Genomic DNA, 13066 nt, shown 5'->3' on the forward strand with positions numbered 1-13066 from the left:
GTAATAATAATAATAAAATAACAGTAATAATACCAATGGGGCTTCCCTCGAGGCTCATTGGTAAAGAATCTTCCTGCAAAGACGAGAAACAAGGGTTTGATTTCTGGGTCAGGAAGTTCCTCTGGAGAAGGAAATGGCAACCCACTTCAATATTCTTGCCCAGGAAACACTATGGACAAAGGAGCCTGGTGGGCTACAGCCCATGGGTCACAAAAAAGTCAGAAACAATTTAGCAACTAAACGAAAACAACAATAACACCAATCCTTTTAGGTACTAACCTTCTAATTCTTTTATACACATTACTTCATTTAATCCTATGAACAACTCTATCAGGCAGACAAATTACTAACACTGTTTTACAGAAGAGAAACCTGAAGCACCCATGCTCACAGCTAAGGGTGTGAGCCCAAAGAGTCTGTTTCCTACATATCATCAGCTGTGTCTGGGCTGCTGCTGGGCACTACTGCCTCTGCAATGACCATAAACAGCCTTTTATTTTTAACTGTACCTATTATGCACCATTCATGATATTAAAGATTTCACAAGTATTATTCCACTTAATTTCAAAAACAACATGATCAGCGAGGCACTGCCCTTACTAAAAGATGAGAAACAGATTTGGCAGGAGTTGGTTGTCAGAGGTCAAGTTAAACAATCAAGACTAGCATCCATGTTTCTCTAACTCCAAAGGCTATAATTTCAATCATCACCCCATCCTGGCCTACCCAACTACTCCTGGACATACAGTAGGCCTCCTTTGGCACATGGTGCAGCAGCAGTGAGGTTAAAAACAACTGTGATTATGCATTATTTTATTACTACTATCTCTATGAATAAAATGTCTATTTGATTTTCATTTAACCTCAAAAGAATCTGATTACTGAACAACCATTGAAGAATTATTGGCAATTATGTTCTGTAATTATGGCTCCTGTTAATGACATTAGTGTGCAGCCTTTCATATTTAGTCCTATTAATCCCCATAAGCCCAGAAAGTTATAATCGATACAACAAAGGCACCACGGTAAATTATAAATAATCCCCAAATCCCTCAAATAGTTTTCAAGCCTCCTTCGGTTTCCTTGGTTTGGACACACTTAGTTTGGAAGCTGGAGAAGTCTGCAGTAACTGATAGCTTTTCACCAAGAATCACCTGTTTCACTAGTGCACCTAATCAGGCAAATGTTTAAAACTGGAGTACGGATGCCACTGACAAATATACATTTCTGTAGGGTAATAAAAATAATTAACTGATTGAGTCCTGAGACCCCCAAATCAGAGATACAACTTTTCAATTCTCTGAGCAATATACTGCTTCAGTTCAGTTCAGTTCAGTCGCTCAGTCGTGTCCGACTCTTTATGACCTCATGAATCGCAGCATGCCAGGCCTCCCTGTCCCTGTCCATCACCAACTCCCAGAGTTCACTCAGACTCACGTCCATCGGGTCAATGATGCCATCCAGCCATCTCATCCTGGGTCGTCCCCTTCTCCTCCTGCCCCCAATCGCTCCCAGCATCAAAGTCTTTTCCAATGAGTCAACTCTTTGCATGAGGTGGCCAAAGTACTGGAGTTTCAGCTTTAGCATCATTCCTTCCAAAGAAATCCCAGGGCTGATCTCCTTCAGAATGGACTGGTTGGATCTCCTTGCAGTCCAAGGGACTCTCAAGAGTCTTCTCCAACACCACACTTCAAAAGCATCAATTCTTTGGCACTCAGCCTTCTTCACAGTCCAACTCTCACATCCATACATGACTACTGGCAAAACCATAGCCTTGACTAGACGGATCTTTGTTGGCAAAGTAATGTCTCTGCTTTTCAATATGCTATCTAGGTTGGTCATATCTTTTCTTCCAAGGAGTAAGTGTCTTTTAATTTCATGGCTGCAGTCACCATCTACAGTGATTTTAGAGCCCCCCAAAATAAAGTCTGACACTGTTTCCCCATCTATTTCCCGTGAAGCGATGGGACCAGATGCCATGATTTTTGTTTTCTGAATGTTGAGCTTTAAGCCAACTTTTTCTCTCTCCACTTTCACTCTCATCAAGAGGCTTTTTAGTTCATCTTCACTTTCTGCCACAAGGGTTCAGATAACATCTATTGTCAGTGAGTGTCTGGTCTCAGTTTTGCAGAAGTTGAACACAGCTAGTGTGTCAAATGCTGAAAGTTCAACAAAGAAAATTTCCTGATAGCTCAATCTCACAGATAGACAAGACAAACAGGCATACTGACAGTGATGCCAGGAATTGATGATTTATGAAAAACAGGTTTCTGAATCTAATGTTTTTCAAAATCTCCCAATCCATTCTTATATTTACTTCCACATACTTTATCAACCACCTATGTTGATACACATTAGATTTCTAAAATGGCTACATTTATATATTTTATCTGAGATAGCTACTGCTATAGTTGTTCAAAGATGCTACAAGCAGCCTTAGAAGTAGTCCATTTCAAAAAGGTGTAGCATAGCAATCCACTCTGCATCATGGATGGAACTAAACTAGTTGGTTTCTGAGGCCCTGATTTATGTTAGTCTAAAAGTCAAAGAATCCTGTCTTTTTTTGCCACAGAGGAAAGAGTCAGAACTTGATCCCTACTGGCATCCCATGTCCTTCCTTGGTTGCCTTCTTGTTTTGGATGATTTCCCAGGAGATAGTGAATAACCCTCAGCAGCTGCCCAGCCTCAGAAACCATTTGGGAGAAGGAAATAGGGGCTCAGAATAAATATCTATCAAAGCATCATCACATCAGATATAACAGAAAACTAGGTCATCTTTAAAGGATTCAGAAAGGGGAATAATATGAAAAATTTAGACTGAATATATATTGGGACCTTAAGTAAATAATTGTTAATGGAGAAATCAATCTAACTGGCCATTTACATGAATTAGTTTATAAACTTATGATATTCAAGATCTGGAAATAGCCTTAAAGGTCATCTGAAGCTATCTTTCCATTTACAAATAAGGGAGCCAAAAGTCAGATAGACTAAGGAACTTGGCCAATGTTACCCAGTAAATCAATGGTTGAAGTAGGCAAGGAATAGGGACATCTTAACCACACCATCTGCTGCCACTCTCAAACTGAATGGTAGATTCAATTTTAAAAGTTTTAAATACAGAATGATATTAAGCTCAGTGCAGTCACTCAGTCATGTCCAACTCTTTGCGACACCATAAGGTGCAGCACACCAGGCCTCTCTGTGTATGACCAACTCCCAGAGCCCACCCAAACCCATGTCCATTCAGTCGGTGATGCCATCCAACCATCTCATCCTCTGTTGTCCCTTTCTCCTCCTGCCTTCAATCTTTCCCAGCATCAATGTCTTTTCCAAAGAGTCAGCTCTTTGCATGAGGTGGCCAAAGAATTGGAGTTTCACCTTTAGCATCAGTCCTTCCAATGAACACCCAGGGCTGATCTCCTTCAGAATGGTCTAGTTGGATCCCCTCATAGTCCAAGGGACTATCAAGAGTCTTCTCCAACACCACAGTTCAAAAGCATCAATTCTTCTGTGCTCAGCTTTCTTTATAGTCCAACTCTCACATCTATACACGACCACTGAAAAAACCATAGCCTTGATTAGATGGACTTTTCTTGGCAAAGTAATGTCTCTAGGTTGGTCATAACTTCCTTCCAAGGAGTAAGCATCTTTTAATTTCATGGCTGCAATCATCATCTGCAGTATTTGGACCTAGAAAAATAAAGTCAGCCACTCTTTCCACTGTTTCCCCATCTATTTGCCATGAAGTGATGGGACCAGATGCCATGATCTTCATTTTCTGAATGTTGAGCTTTAAGCCAACTTTTTCACTCTCTTCTTTCACTTTCATCAAGAGGCTCTTTAGTTCTTCTTCACTTTCTGCCATAAGGGTGGTGTCATCTGCATATCTGAGGTTATTGATATTTGTCCCGGCAATCTTGATTCCAGCTTGTGCTTCCTCCAGCCCAGGGTTTCTCATGATGTACTCTGCATATAAGTTAAATAAGCAGGGTGATAATATACAGCCTTGATGGACTCCTTTTCCTATTTTGGAACCAGTCTCTTGTTCCATGTCCAGTTCTAACTGTTGCTTCCTGACCAGCATACAGATTTCCCAGGAGGCAGGTCATGTGGTCTGGTATCCCCATCTCTTTCAGAATTTTCCACAGTTTATTGTGATCCACACAGTCTAAGGCTTTGGCATAGGCAATATACAGTCAGAAATAGATGTTTTTCTGGAACTCATTTGCTTTTTTGATGATCCAGCAGATATTGGCAATTTGATCTCTGGTTCCTCTGCCTTTTCTAAAACCAGCTTGAACATCTGGAATTTGACAGTTCATGTATTGCTGAAGCCTGGCTTGGAGAATTTTGAGCATTACTTTACTAGCAATTGTGCGGTCGTTTGAGCATTCTTTGGCATTGTCTTTCTTTGGGACTGGAATGAAAACTGACCTTTTCCAGTCCTGTGGCCACTGCTGAGTTTTCCAGATTTGCTGGCATATTGAGTGCAGCACTTTCACAGCATTATCTTTCAGGATTTGAAATAGCTCAACTGGAATTCCATCACCTCCACTAGCTTTGTTCATAGTCATGCTCCCTAAGGCCCACATAACTCTACATTCTAGAATGTCTGGCTCTAGGTGAGTGATCATACCATCGTAATTATCTGGGTTGTGAAGATCTGTTTTTGTACAGTTCTTCTGTGTATTCTTGCCACCTCTTCTTAATATCTTCTGCTCTGTTATGTCCCTACCATTTCTGTCCTTTATTGAGCCCATCTCGTTCCTTGGTATCTCTAATTCTCTTGACGAGATCTCTAGTCTTTCCCATTCTATTGTCTTCCTCTATGTCTTTACATTGATCGCTGAGGAAGGCTTTCTTATCTCTCCTTGTTATTCTTTGGAACTCTGCATTCAAATAGGTATATCTTTTCTTTTCCCCTTTGCTTTTCGCTTCCCTTCTTTTTAACAGCTATTTGTACGGCCTCCTCAGACAGCCATTTTGCTTTTTTCATTTCTTTTTAGGCATACTCTTAAGATTTATATTTTAAGATGAAAGATTTCATCCTAACATCACTGACAATCATTGCTAGCGTGTCTCCTCCATCTTGTTAGTAAGCAGAATTAAGATGTGAGTAGATATTGGGAGTGTGACCTATACTGCCACACCCTGGGACAGGAGACCTTATAAGACATTGTGGTTCATATTCTACTGTCAACAACTTTTATACAAATGGAAATAATGATGATGACGATGGTGACAGATGACAATGCCAGAAGTCTACAGTGTTTGAAGGCCAAATTTCTCATATACACTTCAGGGCCCTTCTCTGACCAGTCATCATTTTTTCTTTATTTAATTTTTGGTGGTTTCCCTAGAGTTTTACTTTAGATTTTAACTATATATTTTTTGTTTGTTTCAATTACTTACCATCAATTAAGAATTCTAAAATTTCACTTTAAATTGGAGTGCTCTTTTCTCATAAGTAGCCACTAAATGGTGAAACATAGGAAAAAAGGCAAAAAGAAGGCAAAGCAGGCAAACCAAAATATTCCTTTCCTGCTTGGCTGAGCAGAGTTGGTGTTCCCAACTTTGCTTTAATGTTTCCTTATTCCAGCACAACTATCAAAATTCCTATGCAAGTGTCTCTTCTAACTACCACCAAAGTAGCTATACAAGTGCTATTTAGCTAGCCTAAGTGAATGTAGATTTCCTTGAAATTAAAAGCAACTTTCAGAGACATGGAGAGGGACTTATGTCTGCATTATTGGATGGGTCACAACGGCAAGTTTAGCTTTGAATTTCTAGAGTCTTAAGTTTTGACCTGATGGAAATCAATATATGCCAATAGCAGTGATTATAAAAATGATGTCATGATCAGAAAAAAAGCTTGTGTACATAAAAGTGTGATGGAGGAACTGAAGGGAATAGCTGATGACACTGACATTCCCAAAGAGGATGATGCTTTTTGGCCTCCTCCCAACCAAGTACAGTAGCAGAAGCCTGAAATTGTCATTGGAGATGAACACATTTCTTTCCCAACATCAAAAATTGGTTCCCTTATTAGTGTCAATCAATCCAAGGATCCAGAAAACTTATGGGTATTTTATCATCTTCCCTGGGACCTGAAGTGTTTGCTCTATGGTCTTATTGGATACACTTCAAGAGGAAGCCAATCTAGATTGAATACTGGTGTTGACACCAGTGGGTGCGAGTAGCTGCTTTCAAGGACCATTATCAGGACAGTGTCGTGTACATAAGGGCAATATTCTTTATAAACTATAAATGATTGTCTTTAATAAATGTGTAACCAAAAAAAGCAGTTTTAACTTAACTTCAAAAGGAATAAGAAATAAATCTTCAGAATGTCATACTCAACAACTATGCTTCTTAAAGCAAAATATATAAAATGCATTGTCGAGGATAGATACTCCCTCATGAATGATGTTATGGGATTGGCCCTTTCTCTGTTATATTTACTGTTTCTGGTTATACAATGAGAATACATTTGGAAAAAAAAATAAGACAAACGAAAATATTCTGATTTAAGAAGAGGGTAAAGGTGGGAGGTGGCAGTGGCACCATGGCATCTGAGATCTACCTGAAGGTTCTGAGAGATGGGTCTCTTACTTGTGCAAAGCTGGGCCTGGGAAAGCCTTGTTGCTGATGTTGTTCAGTTGCTAAGTTGTGTCTGACTCTTTGCAACCCCATGGACTGCAGCACACCAGGCCTTCCTGTCACTCACCATCTCCTGGAGTTTACCCAAGGTTCATGTCCATTGAATCGAGGATACTAGTGAACCATCTCACTGAATTTATTGTTTTCCAAGCATGTTTGGTCACATTTAAAGAACTGCTTGCATTGCTTTAAATAAATAATAGCTTACTACTTGAATATTTACCTATTACTTGAATCAGAGGATGAGATGGCTGGACAGCATCACCGATGCAATGAACATTAACTTCGGCAAACTCTGGGAGATGGTGAAGAACAGGGAGGCCTGGCATGCTGCAGTCCATGGGGCCACAAAGAGTTGGACACAACTGGACGACTGAACAACAGCAAAACTTGAATATTTAGCTCATTGAACACTATGATATACATTCACAGTTGTGAATGAATAAATTTGTGTTTTCCCTTGGAAGTGGGATTGAGTTAGCAAAGTGCACCCTCTTAAAGAAAGAATTCTCTAGGGAGAATTTCTAAGAAGAATTTCATCTTCTCCCAGAGGAGGGCTTGAATAGACACTGGGGGAAATAAACTTCCAAGTGATAGCAGCAAAACCCAACTGTTGGTGCAAGTCACTTCGGCTTGAATGGAAAATAACAAACTCTTGCCAGCAAACATGCAATGGTTGCAGTTCTCAGGGCAGAAATAGGGTCCAGCTCACATACCACCTTTTGTTAAGTACAGGCTCTTGAAACAGCACATGGTCAGTGCTCCTTGATTGTACAAAGGTATGGAAAAGTGCCCATGCTCCCCAGTTTCAATGATGGTTCCAGTATTAGAGAGTGGAAGAATCTCTCCAAAGCTTTCTAACAGCCTTCTTACCCTTATCCAGAAAGCAGAGGAAAAATAATCATTGAACAATGAGACATTTTCCAGATGAAAGATTAACTTAGAATATGAATCACTTAAGCAAAACTTTCTGTAGGTGTTGCTTCTCCAGGATGATTAAGAGAAGGCCCATCAGACCTGTTCTGAGGGGTGAAGCAACAAATACTCTGTATCATCCAGCATGGTGCCTGGCAAACAGTAAGAAACAGGAAATAGTTACTAATGAAATCAAAACCAACTTTCCCACTTCAGAACAGTTACCCTGAGCACAGAAGCTGTTAAAGCACTGGTTTATGCAGAGGTTGTTACAATGTTGATTCAGACAAACAGTTCCTTTTAGCTCTGTTAGTCTTAACTCAATTGAATTATTTTATGAAGAAAGCCAAAAACATAAACTCATATAAATTAAAATAGCTAAGTGAATGAGTGAGTGAGCCATTGTTGCTCAGTTGTTTCTGACTGGTTGCAACCCCATGGACGGGAGCCTGCCAGGCTTCTCCATCCATGGAATTCTCCAGGCAAGAATACTGGAGTGGTTGCCATTTCCTTCTCCTAAAATAGGTAAAAGGGCACCCAAATCCTCAAGAAACACCCATTCTCTGGCTTATTTATCATCTCCATTTGTATAATGATTCCTTTGCTCCAAGGTTCACAAAGTTTAGACTTCTGATGATGTAAGTATACCTCACAAGGTATTAACCTCTGCCAATGGAAACAATAATGTAATTGATTTAGTACTATGACTATTTAACATATGAACATGTGCTCATTGAGAAAAAATGATGTCTGGACAACTGACATTGCATTTTTTGCCAAATAACAAGCTGATGTTCATAAAATCTTACTGGAGAGCAACCAATGCTAACTATAGGATTTCAAACTGCTGATTTGCAGAGATGAATCACGAAGCAGTCTACATTGTGTGGCTAATCAGAATTCCCATCCTTACCGGTGCTCTGAAAAGAAGCCTACATTTTTTATTGGAAGCCACTGTGAAAAGCTTTCATTAATTTAAATTTCAGAACAGATTTCTCCCCATTATGTGTATTCAACTAAAGGCTTATTAAATACAACGCCATGATAAAAGTGAACAAATAGCAGGTTTATCCAAGGCATCCATTTTGTTTTATTCCAGGATCCAGAGGCATTGAAAATTCAGGGACTACTGCCACACTTAGAAATCTTTTAAAGACTAGAAAGAATTGGTAATAATTTAGTGATTTCTATTCCTCTACAATTTGTTTAAAAACATGTGATGTAAATGACTGCCTGTTCCTTAAAACTCCCCCCAAGTTAAGCAATATAATAACTGCTAATTAGATGCATTTAATTCTAATTTAAAAACCATCTTTACTTGTTCTTTGAAGAAATACTATTCAACTGAATCCTACTATATCTGACATGGTTTATTTATTACACTTCATCTGAGGAAAAAAAAAGTGCATATCCAAAAAGCATATTTTTTAATCCTGATAATAAGTTACTTATACGCTTCAAAAGTTTAGAGGTTTAATATTATTTGAACTTGGTAAAAAGTATGTAAAGTTTCTCGCTTCTGCTTTTCATATTTGGGGGTAAAAATAAAAGATTCCATTAGGGTTTTCAAGATGGCTAAGCTTGTAGAACAAAAATTAGAAGCAGGGATAAAATAAGCCTGAGATGGTACAATTCTCATGATTTTATATATCTTTACAGGAGAGGAACAGGTTTTGAGGAAATGGCAATGGGAAGTAGACTTGCTGACATGTTAAACAGGGAAGGCTCCAGCAAAAACAAATGAGATGCGAGGTGCCCTCCATTAAGGCCAACACAAAGGGAGAAAAGAAAACGACAGAGTCAGGACAGCAGACAAATAACTAAGCCCTCTCAGTGCATCTTCGTTTGTAGTCCAGCCTGGCAGTGAAACGCCAGGGGCTCCGTCACCCACTTACAAGTCAGTTTCACATAATAGACTGTTATTATTAGCAGCATTATTATGACCATTCCCAGTTATCTCTACTCTTCTTATCTCCCTCCTGAAGCTGTTATAAGAGATTACTCAAAAAGGGAAGGAAGTAAGTACCCAAAAAGGTTAAAGTAGGAAAAACTGCATGTTTTCAGAAAACTTTATAAAGACTGATGAAGCAGGGGAATAAAAAGAATAAAATGATTACATCATGTTCCATGCAGTCTGACAAGGTAATCCCTAAGTGGGAGAATTTCTTCTCAGCTGCAAATTTCTAGCTGTATATAGAGTGTGACTGACAAGCCACAAACATAAATTAGTGAAACCAAAAGGAAGCCATTTGGCAGCTCATTATTTTACCATTTGCTACATTTCAATAAATTCATGATGACAAGTTGAGGTTAGGGGGAATTCCTAAAGGCATTAAAGTACTGGTTTAATTGAAGAATAAAATAATACTACAGGAGAATAAATGGCTTTAATAAATATATTGAATTAATATACCATAAAAGGAAAATAGATAGGTGATTCATGCACTGTTCATTTGAGATTTCTTAAATTATAAAAACAAAATTAGCCTTCTCTCTATAAAAAGATAAAGGAAATGCCAATTGGTGTTTTGGTCATCAGGCCTACTTGTGGGATCATTGATCTTCTGACTAGATATTAATCTTGCTTCTAAGTGATTTTACTATTATAGCATGCTCCTAGCTTAACTTACATATACATATATTCTCTTATTATTTATTAAAAATAAGTTTAGCTAACAATATTATCTTGCACACTTAAACATCTGCTAAAAGGGTAAATCTCATGTAAGTATTCTTACCATAGTGAAAAAAAGTTGAAGTAAATTTGTAGGAAACTAAATTCATTATGCTACACTTACTAACACAGAGTGAGGAGAATCAGCCACTTTTTTTTTTTTAACCCAAACAATCAATTCCTTGTCCTCAAAAAAGCCACAATTTTCTATATTTCTTATAAAATGAAATAGAATATGAATTACCAGGAAAATTTCCTCAGTTGTCTATTTCACTTTGCAGTATGAACATAGCCTGTAATTATAACCATTAATTCAAAGGGAAAATGATTTAAATATATATCAGGCTAATGTGATTTAAGCATATTGTTTTGCTGTGGTTCCTTTCTGGGATTGAATATCAAGATGCAGTCCACTATGCTGAAAGTCTCTAGCTTTCCAAAAACTGAAAACCTTTGCCAATGAATCACAACTGTTCTACCATATGCCTCTTTGTTCTGCCAAGTATTACCAGCCTGTTCTACTTTTAAGCAAATTTCATTATATTATAGCTCAGAGCAATGCTCATTAAAAAGTATTACTGAAAAATGTCAAGTTGTTTTTATATAGAAACTGGAATTTATTTTCTACTGAAACGTCAGGTATTAATTGAACACAAGACATTTGTAAAATAGTGATCTCATTTGACAAGTCACTTCAAAAATCTTCATTGTCTATCTTGACTGTGAGTGTTAAGTCCACGTTATGATTGCCTAAACATGGAAGAACTGTACAAAAAAGATCTTCACGACCCAGATAATCATGATGATGTGATCACTCATCTAGAGCCAGACATCTTGGAATGGGAAGTCAAGTGGGCCTTAGAAAGCATCACTACGAACAAAGCTAGTGGAGGTGATGGAATTCCAGTTGAGCTATTTCAAATCCTGAAAGATGATGCTGTGAAAGTGCTGCACTCAATATGCCAGCAAATCTGGAAAACTCAGCAGTGGCCACAGGACTGGAAAAGGTCAGTTTTCATTCCAATTCCAAAGAAAGGCAATGCCAAAGAATGCTCAAACTACTGCACAATTGTACTCATATCACATGCTAGTAAAGTAATGCTCAAAATTCCCCAAGCCAGACTTCACCCATACATGAACCGTGAACTCCCTGATGTTCAAGCTGGTTTTTGAAAAGGCAGAGGAACCAGAGACCAAATTGCCAACATCTGCTGGATCATGGGAAAAGCAAGAGAGTTCCAGAAAAACATCTATTTCTTCTTTATTGACTATGCCAAAGCCTTTGACTGTGTGGATCACAAGAAACTGTGGAAAATTCTGAAAGAGATGGGAATACCAGACCACCTAACCTGCCTCTTGAGAAATCTATATGCAGGTCAGGAAGCAACAGTTAGAACTGGACATGGGACAACAGACTGGTTCCAAATAGGAAAAGGAGTACATCAAGGCTGTATATTGTCACCCTGCTTATTTAACTTATATGCAAAGCACATCATGCGAAATGCTGGACTGGAAGAAACACAAGCTGGAATCAAGATTGCCGGGACAAATATCAATAACCTCAGATATGCAGATGACACCACCCTTATGGCAGAAAGTGAACAGGAGGTAAAAAGCTTCTTGATGAAAGTGAAAGAGGAGACTGAAAAAGTTGGCTTAAAGCTCAACATTCAGAAAACGAAGATCATGGCATCTGGTCCCATCATTTCATGGGAAATAGATGGGGAAACAGTAGAAACAGGGTCAGACTTTATTTTTCTGGGCTCCAAAATCACTGCAGATGGTGATTGCAGCCATGAATTTAAAAGACGCTTACTCCTTGGAAGAAAAGTTATGAGCAACCTAGATAGTATATTCAAAAGGAGAGACATTACTTTGCCGACTAAGGTCCGTCTAGTCAAGGCTATGGTTTTTCCTGTAGTCATGTATGGATGTGAGAGTTGGACTGTGAAGAAGGCTGAGTGCTGAAGAATTGATGTGTTTGATCTGTGGTGTTGGAGAAGACTCTTGAGAGTCCCTTGGACTGCAAGGAGATCCAACCAGTCCATTCTGAAGGAGATCAACTCTGGGATTTCTTTGGAAGGAATGATGCTAAAGCTGAAGCTCCAGTCCTTTGCGACCCGATGAATCGCAGCACGCCAAGCCTCCCTGTCCATCACCAACTCCCGGAGTTCACATAGACTCACATCCATCGAGTCGGTGATGCCATCCAGCCATCTCATCCTCTGTTGTCCCCTTCTCCTCCTGCCCCCAATACAACTTTATGTCTCACAAATACAGGGGTGACAAGGAAGCTCAGAGTAAAGTAGAGTGCACTCTGGCTGCCAGTGTAGAAATTATGATCATTTAAATGTACTGAACCACATTTATTTAGAAAGAGCTCGAAGAGAATGATAAGAAAAACACTAAGACTCTACCAGACAAATAAGTACAATCAGCTTCAATAACCTATTAAGAGATACTTATCAAGAGCCTGAAAATGTTCATACCCCTTATCCTATTAGTTCACACCAGGAAATCAGCCTAGAGAAACAGCATTTTCTGCACAAAAGTTTTTACTGCAGAATTATTTAGAAAGGCAAAGCTTTGGAGAAAACAGAAATATCCAACAGTAGTAAAATAATAAATCAGTAATAAAGAATAGGCAGTTAATTTTTTAAATATTTGTGTAATAGAAAAATATTAATATTTTGATATGTTAAGATCAACATGATCTCAAATGTTTGGTTTATGTTATACAGATAGAAAGACTGGGGCATCAAATCAAGATATAGCAGTGCTGGAATTATAGTTACATTTTATTTTCCTCCTCTG

The 13066-nt window shown here is 38.6% G+C and overlaps 1 protein-coding gene and 1 pseudogene across 19 annotated transcripts in view; one reads left to right on the forward strand and one right to left on the reverse strand.

Moving 5' to 3' along the window:
• The window catches only part of NRXN1 (neurexin 1), a 1211037-nt gene that overhangs the window by 883141 nt on the left and 314830 nt on the right, over positions 1-13066 (reverse strand). The window lies entirely within an intron of this gene.
• LOC120851801 lies at positions 5727-6166 on the forward strand (annotated as a pseudogene).

This window comes from Oryx dammah, unplaced genomic scaffold, assembly GCF_014754425.2.
Source record: "Oryx dammah isolate SB20612 unplaced genomic scaffold, SCBI_Odam_1.1 HiC_scaffold_25, whole genome shotgun sequence".
NCBI classification, from domain to species: Eukaryota; Metazoa; Chordata; class Mammalia; order Artiodactyla; family Bovidae; genus Oryx; species Oryx dammah.